Source organism: Phalangium opilio, unplaced genomic scaffold, assembly GCF_054372755.1.
Source record: "Phalangium opilio isolate 3A_F unplaced genomic scaffold, DU_Popi_V2 ptg000042l_1, whole genome shotgun sequence".
Taxonomy (NCBI): Eukaryota; Metazoa; Arthropoda; class Arachnida; order Opiliones; family Phalangiidae; genus Phalangium; species Phalangium opilio.
The window spans coordinates 3,146,747-3,171,418 of NW_028324166.1; the positions used below are offsets into that span (position 1 = coordinate 3,146,747).

Sequence of the window (24,672 nt, forward strand, 5' to 3'; positions counted from 1 at the left end):
GGTATTTAATCTGTTACTAGTAAATTTAGAAAACTATCGGTTTCATTCTTTTTATTTTACTTGTTTGTAGGCACGTTTGATAATTGTGAAAAAACTATCCTAAGAAATGTAACATTTCACAATACGATTATTACTTTATTGTTTCATTAATTGTATAGATAAATATTTCATATTATAGCACATTTTATTCACGTCTGTAGTTAAAGTATATTGTATTTCAATACATTTAGTTCTTTAAAAATTGAATTATTCAAATTAATTTTTGGCGAAAACAACTTTTTAAGTAATATCTATATTCTTGATAAACAGTTTCTAAATTCTATTTTATATTTAATGAATTGTTGGTAAATCTGGAACTTTCTAAGATAAGATAGGCAACAATGTATATCTTCCATATGTTTACGTAACTGATAAATATCCTCTCAATTCAAGGAGGTCTTGTTCTTAATTTGATACTTTCAAATTAAGAGTTCGATTTTTTTGTCTAAAATTGAAAATATTTCGAAAACGGAAAACATAATTGACACAAAACCCTTCATCTTTGTAGATGAATAAATGACGGTGTCGGCATCTAGCGGTAAAATATATTGCTGAATATTTTATACACTACTACTAGGCCTAGTGTCTATTATCAATATGTTTACATAGTTGATAAATATCCACTCAATTCAAATTTCCGCTGATCTAAAATGAGGGCCCTTAATGTGTGGTTAAAGTTTCAAAAATATACGCTTGTTACGTTTGGGAAAGGTTTTATCTCAAATTTTGAACATCTTTTTCGAAACGTGAAATATTTTTTCTGAGAGAGAAATTAAGCTTAAGTTATTTAAATTATGCTTTTAAATTATACTCTGACTTACGTTGTTTCACCCTGAATGTCATACTGATGTACTTACGACGTTTTCACCGTAGATAAAACCATGGAGAAAGCCACTCTTGGACACTTGTGTTCTTCTATTTATAGTAGATTACTTTTTACTAATAGACAATTAATTTTTTATTTATAGAAAATGATTTTTATAGTAGATGATTTTTTTAATAGTAGATAATTATTATAGTTGAGGTAGTTACATATTTTTGTTAATTAAAACATAACTATATATGTTGCCTTGTCTGAACAACTACAACATATTTATTTTTGGAAGATGATTTCACAAAGTGAATAAGTTTTGAAAAGATCAAGTAAAAGCTGCTGTTACTCTAAATAGGCTGAATGAAACATCTTGAGTCAAGAATGCAAATAATACTACTGGACATATATATGTTAATATCTAAAATGTGAAATTGATTTCAAAACATCTTACACGAAATAACTATCAAGCAATCAATTTCCGTATAATTTGATTAATTTTCCTATATCTAAAAGGCAAAACTGAAGTTTTAAAAATTATTTAAATAATATTTGCATCTTTTGCCAACTCGTGAAACAACGACTGCTTGTTGTTTAGAAGATTTTGAGGTGTGTCAAATTCGGCAACTTGTCCTTGGTCGAGAACCATAACTCTGTGAGATGAATTAGATTCAACGCTTTAGAAAACAACCTACATTAAAAAATGGTGTATGCACAATACCTGTCGTAGTCCAGTATGGTGTTTATTCTGTGCGCAATGGTGATGACTGTGGAGTTTGCAAATTCCTTCCTGATTGTCGCTTGTATGAGATCATCGGTGTCCATATCCACCGAGGCTGTCGCTTCGTCCAGGATCAGGATTTTAGTGTTTCTCAACAATGCCCGAGCTAAACACACCAATTGGCGCTGACCAACGCTATTAAATAAATTGAGAAGTTAGAGTTTAACTACATACGAGGCAAATGCATTTACCTAAAGTTGCCTCCTCCTTCAATGAGAGCGTGGTCGAGCCCCAGGTCAAGCGATTTGACGAAAGATTTGAGGTGAGAGTGTTCAAGAGCAACCCAAAGCCGGTGGTCGTCGTGTTGGCCATAGGGATCGAGGTTTTGTCTTAGAGTGCCCGAAAAGAGGATGGGCTCTTGGGGAATGATGGTCAACCTCGATCGCAAATCCGATAACCCCATTTCACCGACATCTACTCCGTCAATTACAATCTGACCACTGACTTTCTCAATCAATCGAAATAACGCCAAGGTCATTGAACTTTTTCCCGCCCCCGTGCGACCCACCACTCCCACCTTCTCTCCCGGTTCGATGCTCAGGTTAACGTTCTTCAATACCAAGTCCAGTTCTTCGCGATATCTGGTGCAGTAATTGTGAAACTCAATTCTACCTTGTTACGGCCATTCGGGAGAGAGTTTTGATTCTGGTTTGTCCCATTCGGCCTCCGATTCAAGATTACAATATTCCACCAACCGCTCAACAGACACAAGACTCGTCTCTATCTCGGTCATCTGCGTAACTAGCTTTTTTCCATGATCAATAAGCTATCCCAAATTTTAAAATATATTAGGCCTAACATTGTTTTTGAAATGTAAATACTGTTGATACCCACAGAAGCAGCGTTGGACATTACAAATCCAACTAATCCTGGAGATAGTGATTCTTTGTTTAGAACTGTGAAAAGTGAGGTGCTAAATAACAAAATATTTGCCAGAATGTTTAACCTTAGAGTGAACCACCTAAAATGAATAAAAGTTACAAATAACTCATCTCTAATTATGTTGGTGCTGCATCTATAAATCAGCGACGAAAATGGTCAGAAACCAAATATTAACAGTATATAACTCTAAGTATACTGTCGACCTTTTGGAAAGTAACGAATACTTCTTTACTGTTCGCTTTCTCTAGAATACTGTTGGCCCTTTTCCAGCGATATCGCGTACCGTTTGGCTCGACATAAAGAAAAATCTCGATTCTAGCTTACAATAAGCATTTAATTTGCCTGGTTCCATATATAAACACAGTAAATTCTCATTTGAACAGAACTTTTTGCGAAGTTTCATGTCGAAAGCGCGAAGATGAGAATACCTGTGCGGAATGTGCGCAAGCACACCTCATTTAAAATAGTGTCATGGACTTGGGTATTTATTCTCTGGGGCCTATCTTATATATAGCACACCGTAATTGGGACATGTTCATCATGTAAGTGAAATATAGGGTGTACCTCATATGAGCAGTTCCCGGTAGAGCAGTTCTCGAAATGGCAAACGCGATTCCAAAAAAACAGCGATGTTTTTCAAAACTTCTGTTTTAGAAATGGCGGCTGCTATTTTGGGAAATAGCAGTGTTTGTGTTGAGTTTTGCGGATATCTTAACAATACAGTTGTATACGTTGGTTTCAAAAACTACCTTCTTCAGTGATCATTTAATTAGTAATGTGACCTACTAACGGATCGTGTTTATGAATTTTTTTTAAAAGTACACTTAAATATTGTACTATTCTTCAGGCTGTATTAGTTTACAATTCTCATACCAGGATAGAAAAATAATTCGGGAAAGGTTATTTTATTTCGGAAGTAAATAATTGTAAACAATAACTTTTTGGAAAAGGCATATTAAAATTCGAGAAAGGTTATATTATTTCGGAAGTAATTGTAAACAGTAATTTTTTGGAAAAGGCATATTATAATTCGAGAAAGGTCATTTTATTTTGGAAGTAGATAATTGTAAACAGTAATTTTTTTTGAAAAACAGTATTTATATTTGGAAGTCAATGAAGATAAACAACAATATTTTAGAAAAGGCGTAACATTGTTACACTATTTCCAAAATATTACTAACCTAAGTCTAACCAAACGAAACAAAACCTAACCTGACCTGACCTAATACTATTTAGTTGAAATAATCAACTTTAACCTAACCAAATTATCCATATCTGAAATAGTTCTTTTCGAGTTCATAACCCAGCTTGACCAGCTTACACCATAATAAACAACTATCGTTTTTCGCATATCTGTTTTCCGCTCTTTAGAGAACTGCTTTAACGGTACGCCGCGTTTACGAGAACCGCTGTATCGGTAATTGCTGTAACGGGTAAACTGCCATTTCGGGAACCGCTATTTAGGGAACTGCTGTTATGAGGACCGCTATTATGAAATCCGCTCATATGGGAACTGCTCATGTGAGGGCTTCCCGAAATATGTGGGCATATGAACGAATAAAAGCGTGAAAACTATTCAGTGGGCATCCGGCTTAAACCTACTAGCACTCTCCTACTTCGTTATTCGCAAGAACCATAAGAACGGTATACCATTTGGCTCGACACACGAGCAAACGGAGTATACTGCTGATCTCCCTTCAAGCTTACAGATTGCATTTAATTTGTTCAATTCCATTTGGAATAGTGTGTATAAAATATATGTATATTTTGATTGAGCATACCTATGGCACATGTTCATCATGTAAGTTGCCGCGTTGCTATCGTCTGTTAGTTTGAGAAAATGACCCTCTATTTGGTTTTTCGCATCGCAAACTCTAATGACTGTGGTTCCAGACACTGAACTAGAAACGTGCGAAAAGAGAAATGAGTTCCTGATGCCAGTAATCCTTTTTAGTTGACGATTGGTCTTCAAGGAAAACCGCTGAGAGTAAAAGTAAAATATTTTCTATTGCATCATAATAAATACCAAGATGATCTGTTTCACCTGCATTGCTCCAAATCCAACAAAAACAAGTATGACTGGTATAATGAAAATCGGTAATTGAACGGTAGTTACGACGATTATTACGAGAGTTCCTGTTAAATTGTATAGCACGGAACGTGTCGATATGGATAGTTGCTGGTCCAAGGCATCTACGTCTTGCGAAAACCGATTAAGAACCCTTCCACTTGGGGTAGTGTCGAAGAAAGACAAGGGCGAACGGAGAACAGTGTAAAGCATTTTTCCATGCAAAGTCTGCGATACTCTGATTGCGCCAAGCATAGGTACCAACACCGCGACAAAACATGATATACATAGACCAACACCTAAAAGTCCGTATATTGTAAAACGCTTTTTTCTTAATTCGACATCCACTCTCTCTCCATATTTCGAATCCTCGCTCCACAAGGACAACCAGTACAAAGATGTCTGAATAAAACCTTGAAGACTTAGTTGAGACACAAGAATCGTAATACAAAAAAAGATTCCCGCTGCCTTCAGAAAATGTTGGTATAATGGAAATGAATTCTGGATTAACGAGAGAATTAATGGCATGACCCAACAACACGTTTTATATGTACAAGGACTGCCAAATAAGTACGTTTTTCTTTAGGGTCTCCTTTTCTATTAGCTTCGAGTTTCCTTCCTTGTTCGAATGAAAACTAATAGATTTATTGGTAGACTGGGCTGTTGTATTTGAAACAGGGCTGAAAATTGTTTTATGAAAACAATTATTTCAAAATCTTATATCTTTATCCAGTACTTTTCACAACTAACCAACAGATGGTACACCGGAAAGTCTCTCGCAAAATGTATGCCTATAACAATACTTCGTCTTACAATTTTATACCTTTGTTTTTCGTTGGAGTCTTGGTCAGTGTCGTTCATGTGATGTTCGAAATAATCCTTGGCAATTCCCTCCCTGCTCATGATCTCGTCGTACGTCCCCCTTTCTATGATCGCACCGTTGCTCATGAATAATATCTCGTCCACATGCCGTAGAAATATCAGATTGTGGGTCACCAAAACTACGGTCTGTAGTAAATCGAATGTTACAACTCGACGGTCATGAATATATTGTTACATTACAATATTATTGTTATATTACATTGTTTTTAAGCAATCCACTTCTTCCAACGACTTCATTGAACAAATGTTTAGCAACGTGCGCATCAACGGCTCCCAATGGATCATCCAAGAGATAAATATCATCAGGTCGGTAAAGAGATCTTGCCATGTTTACCCGTTGTTTTTGACCACCACTCAAGTTGATACCCTACGTGTTAACAAAAGTTCATAATAAAAAGGAAGACGGACTGCTAAACCGAGTTTAGTCAAATCTCGCGTCATTATCGAACTAGCTCTGTTTACGTCTATATCTAGCATTACGAAGAATGGGAAGTCTCAAATGTTTTACTTATGATGGTAATGCTAGGCAAAACGGGTAAAGATATTTGTTTAAAGTACTATTATGCTTATATTGTTTATTTCTTCTTTCAAGCTACAAGGTCAGACGATACAACCTTTTGTCTCAGATGAATTGCTCAAAGAATTGCTTGAGGTATATAACCATAAAAAAGAGACGGGAAAAAGAGTTCAATGATCTTTTTTCTTTGGTTCAATTAGTTGAGTCAAACCTTGTTATTTTTCTTAAATAATGATATTTTGTCAGACATGTACGCACCCTTTCGCCAATCTCTGTTTCGTCATAGGCGGGAAGTTGATTGAGATCGTGTTGAAGCGCGCAAGCTTCTATAACCTTGTTGTACCTTTGCTCATCCATGTCATCGATGAAGAGAATATTCTTCTTAAATGACGTATTCTGAATCCACGGCTGTTGAGTGACGTACGACATTTTCCCTGACACCTTAACCTTCCCATCCAATTTTTCCATCTCGCAAACCAGTGCCGACAACAGAGCAGATTTTCCGGAACCTATGGGTCCAACAATGGCCACCAATGATCCCTTTGGTACTTTGAAGTTGATGTCTTGCAAAAAAGGAGGTTCAGTTTTATTCCAACTGAACGTGGCGTTCGAAATTTCAATATCTAAACGTACAATAAAAGATGTTGGGCAGATTGTAATTTCTCTTTCGAATGACTTGACGTTAATTTACCGTATTTATCGTTAATTGGTCCCTTTTCTAAGTAATCCACCGTTTCATCGCTGCTTAAAAGTTTGCTTATTCTCGAGAGTGACACCTTGGTCTGTAATACAGATATAAAATTTAATAAATTAATTTGTTTCTATAAAAGTTTTGAAATATCACACGACTTAAAGAATCAGGCGGAATACAAGCAACCTTTGAAGTGACATTATGTAGGATTTCTTACCAAGACTAAAGTATTGACGATATCTGGTATAAAGATCAGTGAAAACGTCACTGTACGAATTATTTGGAATGAAACGAACATTTTGGTCGTTGTCAGAACATTGTTGTCGTCGACCAACACGAACGTGCCGAAGCTAGTCAATGTAATCCTATGAAAAACATTAACATGTACAAAAATGGGCCAAGCCTCGCTCGTGCTCTCTCCGCCGTAAAACGTTCTGAGATCCCATGTAGAGCCAAGTCTGACTTTTGTTCTCATTCAATCCCCAATTGAACAATTATGTTATAAATTAAGTCCTTTTCCTAATTAATAACCAATATTCTTTGACTCTATCATTATTATACATCTTTGTTCGTATCAAAAATATCGTGACTTGGCAATCGCAAGTAAGTAATATTAAAAGGAAGTCGAGGGGATATTCACTAAATCGTTGCCGATTTTAAAATAATCGAAGGGATATTCACTAAATCGTTTATGGTCGAGGGGATATGTACAAGTTTATAAGGCGAGTTATGCATAACCTTATGTACACGTTAATAAGGTAATTACCTGCGCTTGCCAAGTCACGATATTTTTGATACGAACAAAGATGTATAATAATGATAGAGTCAAAGAATATTGGTTATTAATTAGGAAAAGGACTTAATTTATAACATAATTGTTCAATTGGGGATTGAATGAGAACAAAAGTCAGACTTGGCTCTACATGGGATCTCAGAACGTTTTACGGCGGAGAGAGCACGAGCGAGGCTTGGCCCATTTTTGTACATGTTAATGTTTTTCATAGGATCTCACTTCTTTTTGTAGACCCTCTCGTTTTACTTCGGTAGTTATATTAAAACAAGACCCTCTCGTGGTACTTCGTTTGCCAATATAATCGCTAACGTTTGTCCATATTTACGCTGAATTACCCCTTTCGACCCGCAGAGAATATGCAATAACGATTGTACGCGATATCCCAATATGTAGCATCAGTTACGACACATTTCTTTTAAACTACTACTCCTATTAGCTTTAATATATATTTAACTTTCGGTTAACTTTGGACCATTACGTCCTTTCATCAAGAACACACACTATCTCTGTTGAAAAGGCGGCAGCGCCATCTAGTTTTAAAATAATGAACTAGGGAACAATTTTATAAAAATTTCGGGATGTTTTAATTTTTCTGTGCTTTATAAAATAAATGAAAACTAAATCCTGAATTTTAAGTTTCTATCTCCCCTAGAAGTACCTTAGAATTTTGATGATCGGTGAGTGAGTGAGTGAGTGACAAAATAAGGTAAATTTCACCTGCGATATTTCGAAAAGTATATAGGGTAGGAACTTGAAATTTGGAAACTATAGCTAAGATTGACAGTCCTCGCGGCAAGAAAAATTTCAGACTTTTACCTGTACCCATCACGAAGTTACAGTGGGCTTAAAAGTGCCACGAGTTGCTTCGAGAAAAGGATGTCAGTGCTCGACTTGGCTGGGAGCACTGCCGTGCTCCCAGATCTGCCAAGTATTTGCAATAAAATTATTATATTATTATCCCCTGTTTTTTTTTTTTTGCCAAGAGCAACTGAGCAGCCAACTGTTTTATCAGTGTTAGCTAATTTTCATGAGCGTGAAAAGCGATAGAGTTGGGCAAAATGCTTATGTATTAATAGAACGATCAATTCTAATTTCTTTAAGCAGAATTATTTCAAGTCTAGATGTAAATGAACATACAAGGAAAGATGCTGCCTGAGAAATAAAAGTGTTGAAAGAAAACAGCATTGCTTGCTTTCGCAATTGAGATATTTCCTTTTTTCTGAATTCCGTCACAATATTTTGGTAGGTTTTTTCCCAGGCGTACAATTTCAAGATTCGAATACCATTCAGGATTTCACTCATCATTTTCAATCTTTTGTCTTTGCTTTTCATTAGTTTCCCCTTTAAATGCGCAAAGAAAATCCAGTGAGTATTAATGAAATTAGTATAAAATTTAAATGAACCAAAGAAAGTCAAGCTCTTAATATCAAATATTCAGAAAATGTCCCCAGAAGCGGGTAATGACAGGTGGTCAAGAACTTTGTTCTTAATGAATAGAGAAGAAATCAAGAAGCCATAAGGACGCTCATAGGTAGGTTTTATCTTACTTAAGACGCTTTTCCACTTAAAGTTTAAACCAGTTAAAACGAATTTAAAATTAATTCATGCAGAATTTCATTACGTTCCAAAAAGGTGTCTCGCCAATGTTGGAGACATTGAGTTTACTTTTTAACGGGCAGTATTTCATGGTTTCGGTGACTGTTTTTATTCTTCTTTCTTTGGTGCTTTAAATATATGGTTTCAAAAAACCTGCAACTCCTTTGTTTTTCTATAAATGCAAAAGTTAACTGGGATCGTCGCTAATAACATTGCTAGTCCGGCAAACGCCGAGTATCCCAATTGTTGATGTAAAAAATAAATGCAAAGACAAATCTGGGCCAATATTGACCACATCGTGCTGAATTTTGACGAGAGAATGGCGAAACGTTGCGTATCGACACACGTCGTATTCAGAATCTCGCCCATTGTTAGCTCGTGGCGATTTGAACTTGATACACGAAGAGTCTAGAATGAACATTATTCAATCTTTGCTTGAACTTCGACGTAGTAGAGAAAGTTCGCTTAGTTTCTCACCTTTTTGTAAAGCACGTACATTGTGGTCGATTTCAGTCTCAGGCCTAACTTTGTGTTACAATTGGCGCTTCCTTCAATCAATAAAGATTGCGCCAAACTGGCCAAAAACATCAAGCAAGCGTAGAAAATTCCTTTCCACAGATAATCATCGTTCGAGGAGTAAGCGATTATGAATCTGAAAAGAGAACTCGTTTACTGACGACTTGAGCTACGATAGCAATCTTTCTTGTTTAACAATTGCAATGTATTATTTACCCTAATATAAGCGGAATAGTAAACCCACATATATCGGATAATATTTGAAAAATTGCTCCCAAGAGTAATAAAGGCCAAAAGGTTTTCAAAAGAGGTATTGCAATAGAATCGACTTCCTTCTTATTTTGTCTTGATTTTTTCAAGAATGCTTCTTTTGCTTCTTCGCCTTTAACATTGTTACTAAAAATTGGATTTTATTTCGTTAAAACACAAAGAATTCGGTAAAACTGCAACAATTATAGTCAACCTCTGTGTATATTTCCAGTGTTTTTCGAATTGTTTGGTTCCTGTTATAGCTTTGTCCAAGAGATTCAATACGTATACATCTGATGATTCCATGTTGTTTTTCCATCCTCTCCACATAGCACTAGATTCCGGTAATTCTTTGGATTAAATGCGTTTCGCTGGATTAACTGTTTTACCTTGTGAGCCAAGAATGAAATATGCGAGAAAAAAACGAGGCTGCTTCTTCTGGTGATTTCTAGAATGGAGTTTTTGAATGATCTTGATTTTCACTCGTAAGAAGAGAGCTTTAACGTCTTTCTCATTATTATTAATTGTTTCATAAGTTCATAAGATGTGTTTCATAAGTTTGGCACTGGTTACTGAGAGCTTTTCACGAAGTGATACGTCATAAATTCTCGCCTGGTGAGGCGCTGTCAAAGCTTAGGAAGATGGACGGAGTCAATTATGACGTCGTTATCGAACAAGCTCACAGTAATTCTCAAGCATTACGAAGTATATTAGTGTCTCACTTATGGACCACATCTTATATACTTATGATTGTTCAGTTAGTATTCCTAAGCTGACATTGCAAGCGAGTTTACATTGCAGAATGGTAGGCGATGAAAAACGTAACTTTTACATTGGCCCCTCTCTTTGGAAAGGTTCTGCAGTATTGGAAAGCAAAGAACTTTCTACTAAGCCATCGAAGACTTTGCATTCTAAGACACACGTAAACCACCGATGATGTCCCAACATCATTACCACAATAAAATGTAAACTTGCACCCTCCAAGAGTCAACCTATAAATGTCACGTCTATGACCTCTTAAGCTATAATCTAAAAGCTTAGATGACGATATTGGAAAAAGAGTTTAATGCGAAAGCAAAGTGTCTCCACGATATTCTACGCTTAATAAAGCGTTTCGAAATAATTGACTTATTGAATATTATGTATATCCAGCTATTTGCTATTGTTTGTCGTAAGATATCAAAATACTTAAGAGTGCATTACGTTCTCGTCTTTTAGACCATCTATTTTCTTTAAAGACATCCTTTTGGTGTCAGTCAAAGTGTTCAGAATCAGTGTAATTATAATCAGGGGATACGTTACAGATTGCATAACTAGCCCGAAGAGTTTGAACCTTTGATTCTGGAAATACATTTTAATATTATTTTTCCACTCCAATTATGTTTCTACAGCCATCACTTACTTCATCACTATAGTAATCCATGATAGCGGATCTGAAAGTTATTGTTTCTGCAATTGTTAGTAGAAACCAGAATAACAACTGAATCCCGGACGATAAAAGCCCGCAAGAACTCCCATAGACGATGTATAACATTGCCAATACCTGTTGACGAGTGCGAAAGAGACATGATTTGAATTGTGCTTCAAAACGGAAACACTTACGTAAGTTCCTAGATGAATGGCTTCCGACAAATTATCGACGAAATCATAATCTCCCTGATAAAATTGTTTCCCCAATTTGAAGGCGGTAAGCAATGTAAGTATTAAATCGAAAATCTAATAATTTTAAAATGATTTTAGAAAATATTACATGAGAAATGCATCGACATTGTAGATACGCTTACAAGTTTTCTGACATTGAGGCTGGAAAACCATGAAATTCTGTTCTTTGTTTTCCAAATCAGGGCCATTTCGAAGGGTACAAACAACCAAAGTACGGCACATGGTACCCAAACTAATATCGTCTTTTGGAAACATGGCGTAAAGTCGGGGTTTTCACTATACCATGTTAAGTTTGTATCCTATAAGAGGAAACAACTTCACATTGCTAACATTTAAATTGTTTTGAGATAGTAACAAATAGCCGCTATTTAATTTAGTACAAGTAGGTTATACATTTCACCGGAAGCACATAGATAAAAATATTGTAGTTATCTATATGTGCAATTGAAAATTTTGAAGTTTAACTTGATTATATTTATAAAAAATAATTGAATTACATTAAAATTTTTCTAACTGCTTAGAAAAGATATCTTTCAAAAAGTAAAACGAAATTTTTACTACAAAATATAGGCCAGTACCAGTAGCAAACGGTACTATCAATTTGAGGTTACGCGTAAATAACACGTTATTCAGAAAACACTTTATTCTTACCCAAAACGTTGATTGACAGATGCCATCCAGAATAGGGAATGACATTTTAATGGCAATTCTTAATTCAATTTAATGTCAATGAATAATTAATACGATTGGTACAACCTAAAGACCTATATATTTTAGATTACGAAAGGAGAACGAGACTTTCTGATCACGCGCTATCTCATACTATGGATTCAAAAATTTTCAGTTACTGGTGGCAAGTGTTTTGATAATACAGGGTGTTTCTGATAAGTCTGCCATAAATCAAGGGGCGTGTTCTTTGGGTCAAACTGAGTGGAAAGTGTCAAAGAACATGGGGTGTACAAGAATTTGCAACGAAGATATGGCCCCCCAAACATTGGCCCCTAAAACAAGAAAATATTCGAAAATGTAGACTAAAACAAATTCAGCCTTATCAACTTGTTTAGAAATATGAGACAATTTCAATAGTTTCCCTCTAACATCGTTATTGAACTTTCACCTGGCAGAAGTGTATTAAATGAGTAGAAGTATGCCTACTCTAGTAAAGTAAATTCAAAGTATCATGGTACCATTCGGTTGGTATTACTTTTATTCTTAACAAGTTAACATGGACGTTACAGGTATTGTTCAAAATGTCCACCACCGGCGTTAAGACAAACATGAACCCGTCTTTCGAAAGATTCTTGGACATGTTGGAAGATTCCTGGCATGTTCCTGATTGTTTGACAACCTTCAATAATTCGTCTTCGCAAGTCTTCCTCATCACGGACTTCATTCTTGTACACGATGTCTTTGAGATGACCCCAAAGATAGAAATCGCACGGATTTAAATCCGGAGATCTGGCTGGCCACGCAACTGGTCCTCCACGCCCAATCCACCTCAAATTAAACGTAGCATTAAGATGTTCTCTAACTGCACGGCTGAAATGTGGGGGTGCCCCGTCGTGCATAAACCACATGTCACGAAGTAATGCTAACGGTATGTCCTCGAGTAGTTCAGGTAAAGTGTCTCTTAAGAACGTGAGATATGCTTCACCATTTAGTCTGGGTGGAAGAAAATGCGGACCTAGTAAATGATTACCGACAATGCCGCACCATACGTTTAAAGAAAATTGCTGTTGGTGACTTCTAACACTAGTTGCGTGTGGGTTTAGAGGGAAACTATTGAAATTGTCTCATATTTCTAAACAAGTTGATAAGGCTGAATTTGTTTTAGTCTACATTTTGGAATATTTTCTTGTTTTAGGGGCCAATGTTTGGGGGGCCATATCTTCGTTGCAAATTCTTGTACACCCCATGTTCTTTGACACTTTCCACTCAGTTTGACCCAAAGAACACGCCCCTTGATTTATGGCAGACTTATCAGAAACACCCTGTATTATCAAAACACTTGCCACCAGTAACTGAAAATTTTTGAATCCATAGTATGAGATAGCGCGTGATCAGAAAGTCTCGTTCTCCTTTCGTAATCTAAAATATATAGGTCTTTAGGTTGTACCAATGCTGACAGTCATGACGCAAACGTAAAAACTAAACGGTGGTTTGCTATAAAGTAACGCGATGTTGTTGATAACGTCACAGTATCACTTCGAACGAACGTGTGGTAGTACAGTATGGCGTATACCAATGCAGAATATGCAGACATGCATCTCATGTATGGACTGGCGCAGGGCAATTCAGTGGAAGCACAGCGGCGATACCCGGAACAATTTCCGCAACGACGCATACCAAATCGTCGTACGTTCGAGGCTGTTGACAGGCGCTTGAGGGGCATCGGACAAGTACAACCCAACAACGTTCGAGAGCGAGACATTCCAGAAGACATGGAGGAAATCGAGGAAGACGTCCTTGCCATGTTCGATGAGGACCCCTCGAAAAGTACCAGACAAGTTGGACGACAATTACATGTTAATCACGTTTTGGTCTGGCGAATTCTCCGCGGACATCAGTTTCACCCGTATCATATTCAAAAGGTGCAAGCTCTTAACCCGGCAGATTATCCAAGACGCATCGACTTTTGCGAGTGGTTTTTGGCCAGAGTAGAGGACAATCAATTTCCACGGGTCCTTTTAGTAACCGACGAGGCACATTTTTCCCGGGATGGAATTCTGAACTATCACAACCACCACGAATGGCGCCAATTAAACCCACACGCAACTAGTGTTAGAAGTCACCAACAGCAATTTTCTTTAAACGTATGGTGCGGCATTGTCGGTAATCATTTACTAGGTCCGCATTTTCTTCCACCCAGACTAAATGGTGAAGCATATCTCACGTTCTTAAGAGACACTTTACCTGAACTACTCGAGGACATACCGTTAGCATTACTTCGTGACATGTGGTTTATGCACGACGGGGCACCCCCACATTTCAGCCGTGCAGTTAGAGAACATCTTAATGCTACGTTTAATTTGAGGTGGATTGGGCGTGGAGGACCAGTTGCGTGGCCAGCCAGATCTCCGGATATAAATCCGTGCGATTTCTATCTTTGGGGTCATCTCAAAGACATCGTGTACAAGAATGAAGTCCGTGATGAGGAAGACTTGCGAAGACGAATTATTGAAGGTTGTCAAACAATCAGGAACATGCCAGGAATCTTCCAACATGTCCAAGAATCTTTCGAAAGACGGGTTCATGTTTGTCTTAACGCCGGTGGTGGACATTTTGAACAATACCTGTAACGTCCATGTTAACTTGTTAAGAATAAAAGTAATACCAACCGAAAGGTACCATGATACTTTGAATTTACTTTACTAGAGTAGGCATACTTCTACTCATTTAATACACTTCTGCCAGGTGAAAGTTCAATAACGATGTTAGAGGGAAACTATTGAAATTGTCTCATATTTCTAAACAAGTTGATAAGGCTGAATTTGTTTTAGTCTACATTTTCGAATATTTTCTTGTTTTAGGGGCCAATGTTTGGGGGGCCATATCTTCGTTGCAAATTCTTGTACACCCCATGTTCTTTGACACTTTCCACTCAGTTTGACCCAAAGAACACGCCCCTTGATTTATGGCAGACTTATCAGAAACACCCTGTATAGTTGTATCATGACCTCCACAACGCTTAGCTGAAATCCCTCCTATCTTTTTTTAGCTAGTAACCACGCACTTTGCGATATTTCCTCATTTTAGAAAGGATAGAATTTTCTGACTTTATCATTCAGCTTTGGCAGAAAATGATCTTTTTTAAACGGTTCCTCTTCGTTGATAATTAATCAGAGTGACGTAGCATACATTACGTTCGACGCTCAGTGGACGGTCTTCAATCTGTTACTACTAAATTTAGAAAACTATTCTTTTTATTTTACTTGTTTGTAGGCACGTTTGATAATTGAGAAAATACTATCCCAAGAAATGTAACATTTCACAACACGATTATTACTTTATTGTTTCATAAATTGTAGATAAACATTTCGTATTATAGCACATTTTATTCACGTCTGTAGTTAAAGTATATTTGATTTCAATACATTTAGTTCTTTAAAATTAAATTTTTCCATTTAATTTTTGGCGAAAAATACTTTTTTAGTTATAAATGTGTTCTTTATTAACTGTTTCTAAATTCTTTATTGTATTTAATGAATTGATGGTAAATCTGGAGCTTTCTAAGATAAGATAGGCAACAATGTCATATTATCAATATGTTTACTTAATTGATAAATATCCTCTTAATTCAGGGATTTCACTTGAGTTCGAGATTAAAGATATCAGTAGCGTTTTTAATAGTTTTTGATAGTTTTAAAATAAAATTTAGGTTTTTTTTAATTTAAAATTCTAAATACTTCGAAAACGGAAACCAAAATTGACACATAGCCCTTCATTTAACTTTGTGATGACGTAATAACGGTGTCAATATCCAGCGCTAAAATATGTAGCTGAATAATTTCTACACTACTATTACTTTAAAGGGATACTTTGAAGTAGATTTTTTGTTCATTTTTCAATCGAAAGAGCTTATGAAATAATGAATATATCAGTTGGAACCATCTTTCTATCTACAATATTAAAGAAGATACAAGAAATTACGTTCACAGTACCCTTATTGGACGACTAGTACCACCTGACGGATTCGTCCAATAGGGGTGCGTCGTGGGGAAGCCTAACGCGTAGTGCCATCCATTACGGAAACTTAATTGCTCGTATCTTCTTTAATATTGTAGATAGAGGCATGGTTCCAATTGATAAATTCATTATTTTATAAGCTCTTTCGATTAGAGAACAAAAGTTCTAACTTAATCAGTTAGAATTCTACTACACATTGCACAGTTTCATCTCAATTTACTGAATTGTAATTCAAAGTTTTGTTTTCAAAATGACTATATAATATATTTTAATATTTATTCATGATTATTTAATGCTAGTTTTAAACAGTAAACTCAGTGTTTAAATATTACGTTTTTGATTCTACAAAAAGCATGTTTTGTAATGACTTCAACGCTAAAGGATGTATTTGAATAAATATTACGACATACGTCACGCTAAACCCGACATAAGACAGGAACAGTGGTTTCGTTAAAGTGAAACACCCTCCGGCTTTCAAAAGCATATCATTATTGTTAAGTTGCCAATACAAAATTTGAATATTATTCAAAGTTTCTTTTCGAATATCATTAAGAGGCAATCCTTCCATTAAATGAATTAAATTCCTTCTTTCATCCTCGATTTTAGAAGCGACTAAGGTCGTTAAAAATACCATAAGCAACAGATTAAAATGATCAAAACATTCGTTGTAAACCGATAAAGCATTGCGAAACGAGTATATTATCATCTTAAGAGATCCGTTACACGATAAAATAAACGCGGCACCCAACCACATTAAAACCAAGTATTGAAATTCATCGTTTATCAATTTAATAAAGTTTTTGACATTATGAATTTCGCGACAAAGTAAATCCAACTTCCAATTTTCATCGTAAAAATTTAAATTTCCCGTTTTTTCTTTTAAACTCTTTACGGTATTTGCAATTACATTTGCTAAAAAGCAATATATTAAATTGTACATCGATATCAAACCCAAAATGAACGTTACGAATACGGTGCCATCTATTACGTAAACGAACTTTATGCAATGCGGACATTCGTTAAGAGCGTCGAAGAATAATTTGTTGAACCAGGGTAACCAAGGAAGATTTATATTTAGACGCGAGTAAGTTACCAGAGATATTTGTGACGCCAGATACAGAATGAAAATGCACGCCCATATTTTAAAATGTTTGACGCATTTTTGGTAGGCTTTAAAATCGAGGACACGCAAATATTCCGAGAGGTTTTCAATAAGTTGCGATATGTGTTTTCTTCGATGCAATAATTTGTGTAATGTTATCGCCAATGATATCTCCATAAACAAAAAACCAGTCATGACTTCCGAAGCTCCCGGATCCATTACCATGTAATACACCATTGATATAACGTACCAGTGGTTGAAAAATAGACTGATGTAAGTCCAAAGACGTATTAAACGAGAGAACCATCGGGGATAAAGTTCTGTATCGAAAATTGTTATAATTGACGATTCTTTGTCGCGTTTTTTGAACAAAGGTTCGGTATTGAGTTTTAAAAATTTTATCATTTTTTATTTTCTTTTGAATAAATTATCCGTTTACTTTACAAGAACTATCGAGTTGCAATCAATAATTGAATTAAATTCTACCGCAAACTTGTTAATCTACATTAGGTCATTCTATGTAAGAAGAACTAACGAACATTTAAGGAAAGGGTTAAGTCATGTATGAGACTCGACGAATTTTCTACGGCGTAGCTTCTCCGTGTTTACGTGGGTTTTGAGTAAATAAAGGTGTGTCCAATAATGTCAATTGTTCTCCCTGAATATACAGGGTGTTTCTGATAAGTCTCTCATAAATTAAATGGTGCTGTGTTCGTTGGTCAAACTGAGTGCAAAGAGGCAAGCAAGGGCGTGCCAACTACGGGGGCAGCGGGGGCAAAGGCCCCCCCCCGCTCAAATTTTCAACTCTATGGGACTTTAACATTAGGCAGCCATTTTGCCCCCGCTCCAGTAGAAAATTTTGGCTCATGTTGGCACGCCCCTGGAGGCAAGGAACATTTAATGGGCCCCAAACCTTGATTGGCCCACAAAACAAGGAACTAGTCGGATATGTTGAGTATTTAACTTTACTTTAATCCATTTAATACTAGACACTAGATTCAAGCACCCGCGTCCGTGTTCCGCGGCTTTAGGATGAGGGGAAGGAGATAGGAAATATTTTGGAACTCGACCAATTTTTTTCTCTTTAGTGTAGGCGCGATGGAAGTGGCATAAAATCCTCAAATTTGTTCACTAGTGCCAGGATCTATTACCAATGCTAGAGCTCTCTACTTCTAGTCTCATCCTACTTCTGGTTTGACCTAAGGGAGACACCCATAAATTTATTGCAGACTTGTCAGAAACACCCTGTATTTAATTTCATTTCGCTTTTCGTAGTTCGTGTAAACACCACTGCTACATTTAATCACTCCTACCCAACCGGAAAAATTGATTTCTACCTTTGAATTATAACACTAAGGTTAAGTCTTGCGACATTGACCGCTCAAAAGAATTGCTTCGTTTGCTCTCAGTAAACAACTTCTCTTAACAATAGACCCTGGGTTCAAAAGTCGGGTGTGAAATAGTGTTGGTGTTTGACCACCTTGTTGTGTTTTTTAGACCCAAGCCACGGCCAGCTTAAATACTCCAAAAGCTATTGGTAAGCTCTTCGAGTATCTAAGTTAGCTGTGCCCAAGCAGACGAAATGGATCTATTAAATAATAAATGAGACCTTAATTAATTTAAAAGTAGTTAACGTTAATCAAGTTTTATTATACATTAACTTTAATTAACATCATATCAGGAGTATGTATTTAAAATATAAATGGAGAGCCACGTCTTTTTCTGAAGTAATGTCCATGAGTTTCTAATGTTTCATATACGCAATTCTAGAAATATTGTAAAGGTTTTAAAAAATAATTTAACACGAGGATGTGGTAAAAATTAAGTGATTTTTACAAACCATAGTTTTTTCGTTGACTTCATCAAACGTTTCTTCCTGCAAAAGATAAATTAAAATTACAAAAATCAAAATTGCAAGAACCTAGTTCTTTTTTAAAGGATGAATGAAATCGTTAAACGATAATTTTATTAGAAACCGCTAGAATGAAAGCGCTACGTAAATGGGGCTACGGTCGCTAATTGGTTTCAGTTATATATGCTGGTTTATAAATCAAACTACCTTTTCGTTTGAAACTTAATTCTTTTAAAAACACAGCCAATATTTTTGGTAAGTTTTCTGAATTATTTTTATGCAATTTGAAATACTTAAATCGATTAAAACGATTTCATTCTCCCTTTACGATTCTGATGTCGTCAGAGAGAATTAAGAAAGGCAGCTGAAGCTCCAGCCTTTGGCAATACATACGCCAGATTAACTTTCGGTCACATGACAAATCTAACACCTTCGAGCAAGGGGTGATAGCTGACCTACCGGAAACCCATCTGACCATTTGCTTGTTTCCCCAAGTTTGCACTCCTTTTCTTAATTCTCTCTGATATCGTGTGGCTGGTAAGCAGGGAGACTCTAATAGGGGAGTCGGGGTGAGTAACTTCGACCAAGGTGCAAGGTTTTACGCATCACAGAGAGAGACATTGAGTCAAGTTTGAATTTTGCAAGTCTCTCTCTTCTAACAGAATTCGCGTTATATGACCTCTTCAATGGGGGGTCGCAGTATCGTGTGCTTGATATAGGGTTGGATCCAAAGACGTTTTATTTTTAGGCATATCTAGATTTACAATTTACTTACATTTTGAGTCCAGTATTTATGTACTTCTCTCATGCAGTAAACGCCCTAGGTTTTTGTTTAAAGACCACAATTATACTTAATCAATACTTGCAAACTAAGTTTCTAATTAAACCAAAAATAAGAACTACAATTTCACCTGTAACAAACCATTTTTAAATATTACCTTTGATTCCGGTAAAATAGAAGATAATCTGTCTTCGCACCCTAAATAATCTTCGAGACTATATGGCTTTTTAGTCAGCCTTTGAATGCAGTTTGTGAATCCGTCCAGGGGCTAATGTTTTTAAGAAACAGCAATAATTATTAGTACTATTAATTATGTACCACGTCAGTTCTATTTCTTTTTCATTAAGCACAATTCTAAATTCTTCGTTAAAGGGTTACTGCCTTTAATTTTTCGTGTCCGTATTCCTTTAACTTTGAATTATAAACTTAGTTACCTCAGCTGGATAATGATCACGATAGCATTGAACATAATCTTTGAACACTGCCGGGTCGTCTTTAACAATTTCTAGAACGTGTTATCAAACTTAAATATTTAATTAATATAATGATATTAGTTAGTATCATTACCACAGATATCCGGATGTGATTTTTCTGAAAATGCTATTGTAAGAACCGAAACAAATACTACTGCTATTACGAAGATTGAATTCATTCTCGCTCTGCTTCCACTGATGGAATGATGTCAAAGCAAACAATGACAATAACATCCTTGTGAGGGGTACGTAAAACCAACACCGGACGAGAGCTATTAGTCAATTAAGTTAGCCAATCTTTTTTCCTCTCCGAAGACGTCACGGAGAGGTATTACACTGAACGTGTCGCGTTGTGTCTGTATGTCTGCCACCGCGTTCACGTCTGGCATCATCGCTAAGGTTACGGGAATCGTCTAGCCTACCAATGGCAGGGCTTCCACCAAGGGTTCACGCAATTGCGCTATTTCTTACCCCGTCCGCTAGATCTCAAGCGTTAACAATATAGTAAAATTAATTTAATGATTTAAGAAAAACCACTGAATTGGGTAGATAACCCTCGTATGGACTCGGAGAGGTTTATTTAGGTTTCCCAACTTGTTATTCTATTTTCCAAAGGGCTCCCTGTTACAAAGAAAAATAGATTTCATTTGAACAAAATTCTCCTTACACCCCATAGCTTCCTTAACTCATGTAGTCTGTATCTTACAATACAGCCTTCATGCTTAACCCCCAGCTTCACAAATATAGCGAATATATGCAACCTAATTCGTTGCGACTTCTTTCAAGATTCAGACTCTATGGTCGCTAAATAACTTCGCTAAACAATTCTGTCGCGACTTTTATGAAAGTACGTGGCCGAATAAATTAAGTCACGCTACCAACCTAAATAGCGTCGTCCGAAACTCGAAGAAAAGACATTAAAAAGGACAATTGTCTTTAATTCCATATGCTACGTGTGCAAAATTACATTAAATATGTAGTAGTGCGCTATATTTTTAACGTTTTCTCACGCAAGGAAGGGTCCCAGAAATCAATAATCTCTTTAGAAAGCCCAAAAAGGGTACATGTTTTATTTTTCTTCTTAAGAAAATTACAGGAGATAGTTGAGTGCCGTCCTTACCGAGGCTGCAGTTATTTTTATTTGTTAGAATCTATTTAGCCAACAATAGCAAAGTTTCTTAAGAAAAGTTATAAAATCTCGAACAAGAAGAAACATCTTTGCAAATCGTTTACCAAAATACGTGTGAATAAAGATTAGTGGAAGACCAGAAATCATAAATAGGCGAGAAAAATTTTGAACACACTGTTATTTCGAAGTTATGTTTTGAATTGAAATCGCGACCATATTTGGAAGTGATCACCAGAAGTAATCAAAATCGAACTATTTAAATTTCATCAAATTAGACATTTAAAATGATTTTTAACACTTCTTCGTAATTACCTCTAGCAGAACTTGAGAGATTTTAAGTAATCTACATGCATAGCTTACTTCGTTCACCAAGATAATCGTGTGTCCGTTTAGCTATTGGCTCCGTCCAACTCAAAACTTAATGTAACTTCAGTTAAATTAGCTTTGAAAGTGTATTTCGTAACATTTAATAACTTCGTTAAATTATTTTCAAATCCTAACAATGATGCGAAAATTCAAAGTGCGATTTACATCTAATTCGGACGATCCGATTGGTCTGAACTTATTTACGTATCATCTACGTTTAATTGGTGTTATTATGAACCACAAAACGTTACGCATTCGCTGGTTTTCGCCTCTACATTGGTTACCCTTCATTGCCTTTGCAATAAGTGTAATTTTACAAGTTCCCCCATTTGTTCAGGACATTTCTGAACTTTTTACGAATAAAACCGGTAATCAATCCGTCAACATCCACGAGAAAACGGCTTTTGTTTTAATTTTGAGTTCATTTTACTTCATGCGAGTTGGATTCGAAATCGCATTGTGGGTAACATTTTTGCTGAAGAAAACCGAGGTCACGGAGATATCCAAGGAAATTGTTGACATTTGGTCCATTTTAAGTGTACCATCAACAATGAAGAGGAAAATGTTTAAACATGGAATAGGAATGCATTTAATTCTGGTGACATGGATTACAATCGAATTTGGCGCATGCTTCTATTACCAATATTCTGTGTTGCTATCGAAACGATTTTGGATGGTTATAGGTAGTGTATTCTATTAACCTTGAATTTTTTCATAAAATAGTCTTCTATAGTTACATGACGTAGTGTTCGTACGGGGACCCCAGAAACCAGGGCCGTCGAGAGAGGGAGATTATTCTTGGCCCGTGAAAAGAAAATATACGCTCCAGGAATGGAAGGTATGTCTGGGGGTTGGGTTGACCAAGGAACTTCCGGTCTATGCAATTTCAATGTAGCCGGAAATACCTCGGTCAACCGAGCCTGCCTTTGGAGCGTACTAGGAGGGGCCAGACAAAAATTTACACTAGAGGAAGCTACACTTTCCATTCCTGGGGCGTGTATCTTCTTTGGCCCGTATACCTTGATGTGGACCCGGGTAAGGTTCCTTTTATGGGGACCCGCTATTTCGTCATTTTATTCCCGGGACCCGCAAACTCTCTCAACGGCTGTCCCAGAAACCTGGGACTCCCGAACTTTTTCCGTGACCCTGATCCCTGGCACCTAAGTTAAAAACCTTAGTCGGGAGGTTTTTTCGGGGTTAGACTTTGGTACTAGGCAATTATTTATAGACCCTATTTCAAAAACAATCGTACTCTGATTCGTTTAAAATTATTTCTCCATTATAAAAAACAGAAAGGATATTAATTAAATCAGGGATAGATTTAATTTTTGAAGTAGGAATGGAGAACGGTTAGTGTTTGCTTCAGTCCGACTCATAGACACCCAGTATTGAGCCCCTCCCTCCAACATGTAACGAAAAGTTTAAATTATCATATTGGCTCGTTTAAACTACGTTTTGATGACGTTGCTGACGGGGACGGCGAAAAATACGTAATTCCTTTTTACCTCTGTCGCTATGACCCTCCCGCCTCTTCTTTCATACCCCTCCGTCCCGTGGAAGGGGCTCCGGGACTTTGACGTGCGCCCAGATTACTCTGTTCTCCATTCCTACTTCTCAAATTAAATCTATCCCCGATTAAACAGACTACAGTAAGAGAGACCGAAGTTCACCATCTTTCTGGTCACTAACCCCATTCTTTTTTATTGACAATGAACCTTCATGGGAATCGCATCTGCGTAGAACAATGTCCTTCTCATAGTTACTAGCCTGATACTACCAGGGGTATATAACAATCCTAAGTATTAACAAGTAGCAAGAAATTTCACGATTTTTGATAGTTTTAACTAGTGGACTTAGTTGATTATTTTATGTAAACTTCGGTGGAGCTGTAAGCTTATGGGTAAGCGAAAGGACAAAGTTTTTTCGTCTTTTCCCAAGTAAACGCCAATAACTTATACTCAAAATATTGATTGTTATTGTTTCTCTCATTTTCCTCAAACATTTTGTAAGTGTAAGAACAAAATATTGAAACATTATATAATTTGATTTTACAGTATCCAGATGTATGGCATTCCACATAATCATTTCCTCGTCTGCTTTGGAATTTATATACGTGTACTATAACTTATGCATAGGATGTTGCCTAAAGACCTATAATTCGTCTCTGGAAACGCTTTTGAACGACACGCAAGTGTCCTCGATTAAAAGCTACGACGTACGAACGCGGTTAAGCCAAAAACGGTTATTGTTCATCCGAATCAATAAACTGTTTCTTTCGGTCAACGACCTACTTTCAACGATCTTAACGCTTAATGTCGTCTTCAACGTTATTTCTGTGATGAGTGCCTTTGTCATGATACCGAAGTTATTGATGTACAAAGTTACTATTTTACTACTATTGATATCACTGTTCATCAGTTTATGCCGAATTACTTGCTTGTGTTTGTACTCGGACATCTGTCATAGTTCGGTATGATTTATTGATTTTTTATTTCAATCATGGATTAACTAACGCTAATGGATTGTTCACTCCCCCTAAAAGGTAAAGTTTGCACGTTCCAAACGCCCCCTAGCAGTTCTCGTTGCTAAACAGAGGCAACCGACGGGAACCTTAAATAGATTTATTGTCCACGATGTGTAAAAATTTGTCCTAATTCATATTTCGACTTTTGCAGGCATCTGATACTTTTAAATTGCTCTCTGAATTTCGACGGTACACAGCTGACGACAAAGGCTATTTCGAAGAAGTACATATTTGGTTTCATTCCATAGTTATTGCAGTTAATTTTTATCAAT

At 36.4% G+C, this 24,672-nt stretch overlaps 1 pseudogene; it reads right to left on the bottom strand.

Annotated features, from left to right (window-relative positions):
- Positions 1 to 1,269: 1,269 nt before the first annotated feature.
- Positions 1,270 to 12,183, bottom strand: LOC149678366 (multidrug resistance-associated protein 1-like; annotated as a pseudogene).
- Between the last annotated feature and the right edge of the window lie 12,489 nt (positions 12,184 to 24,672).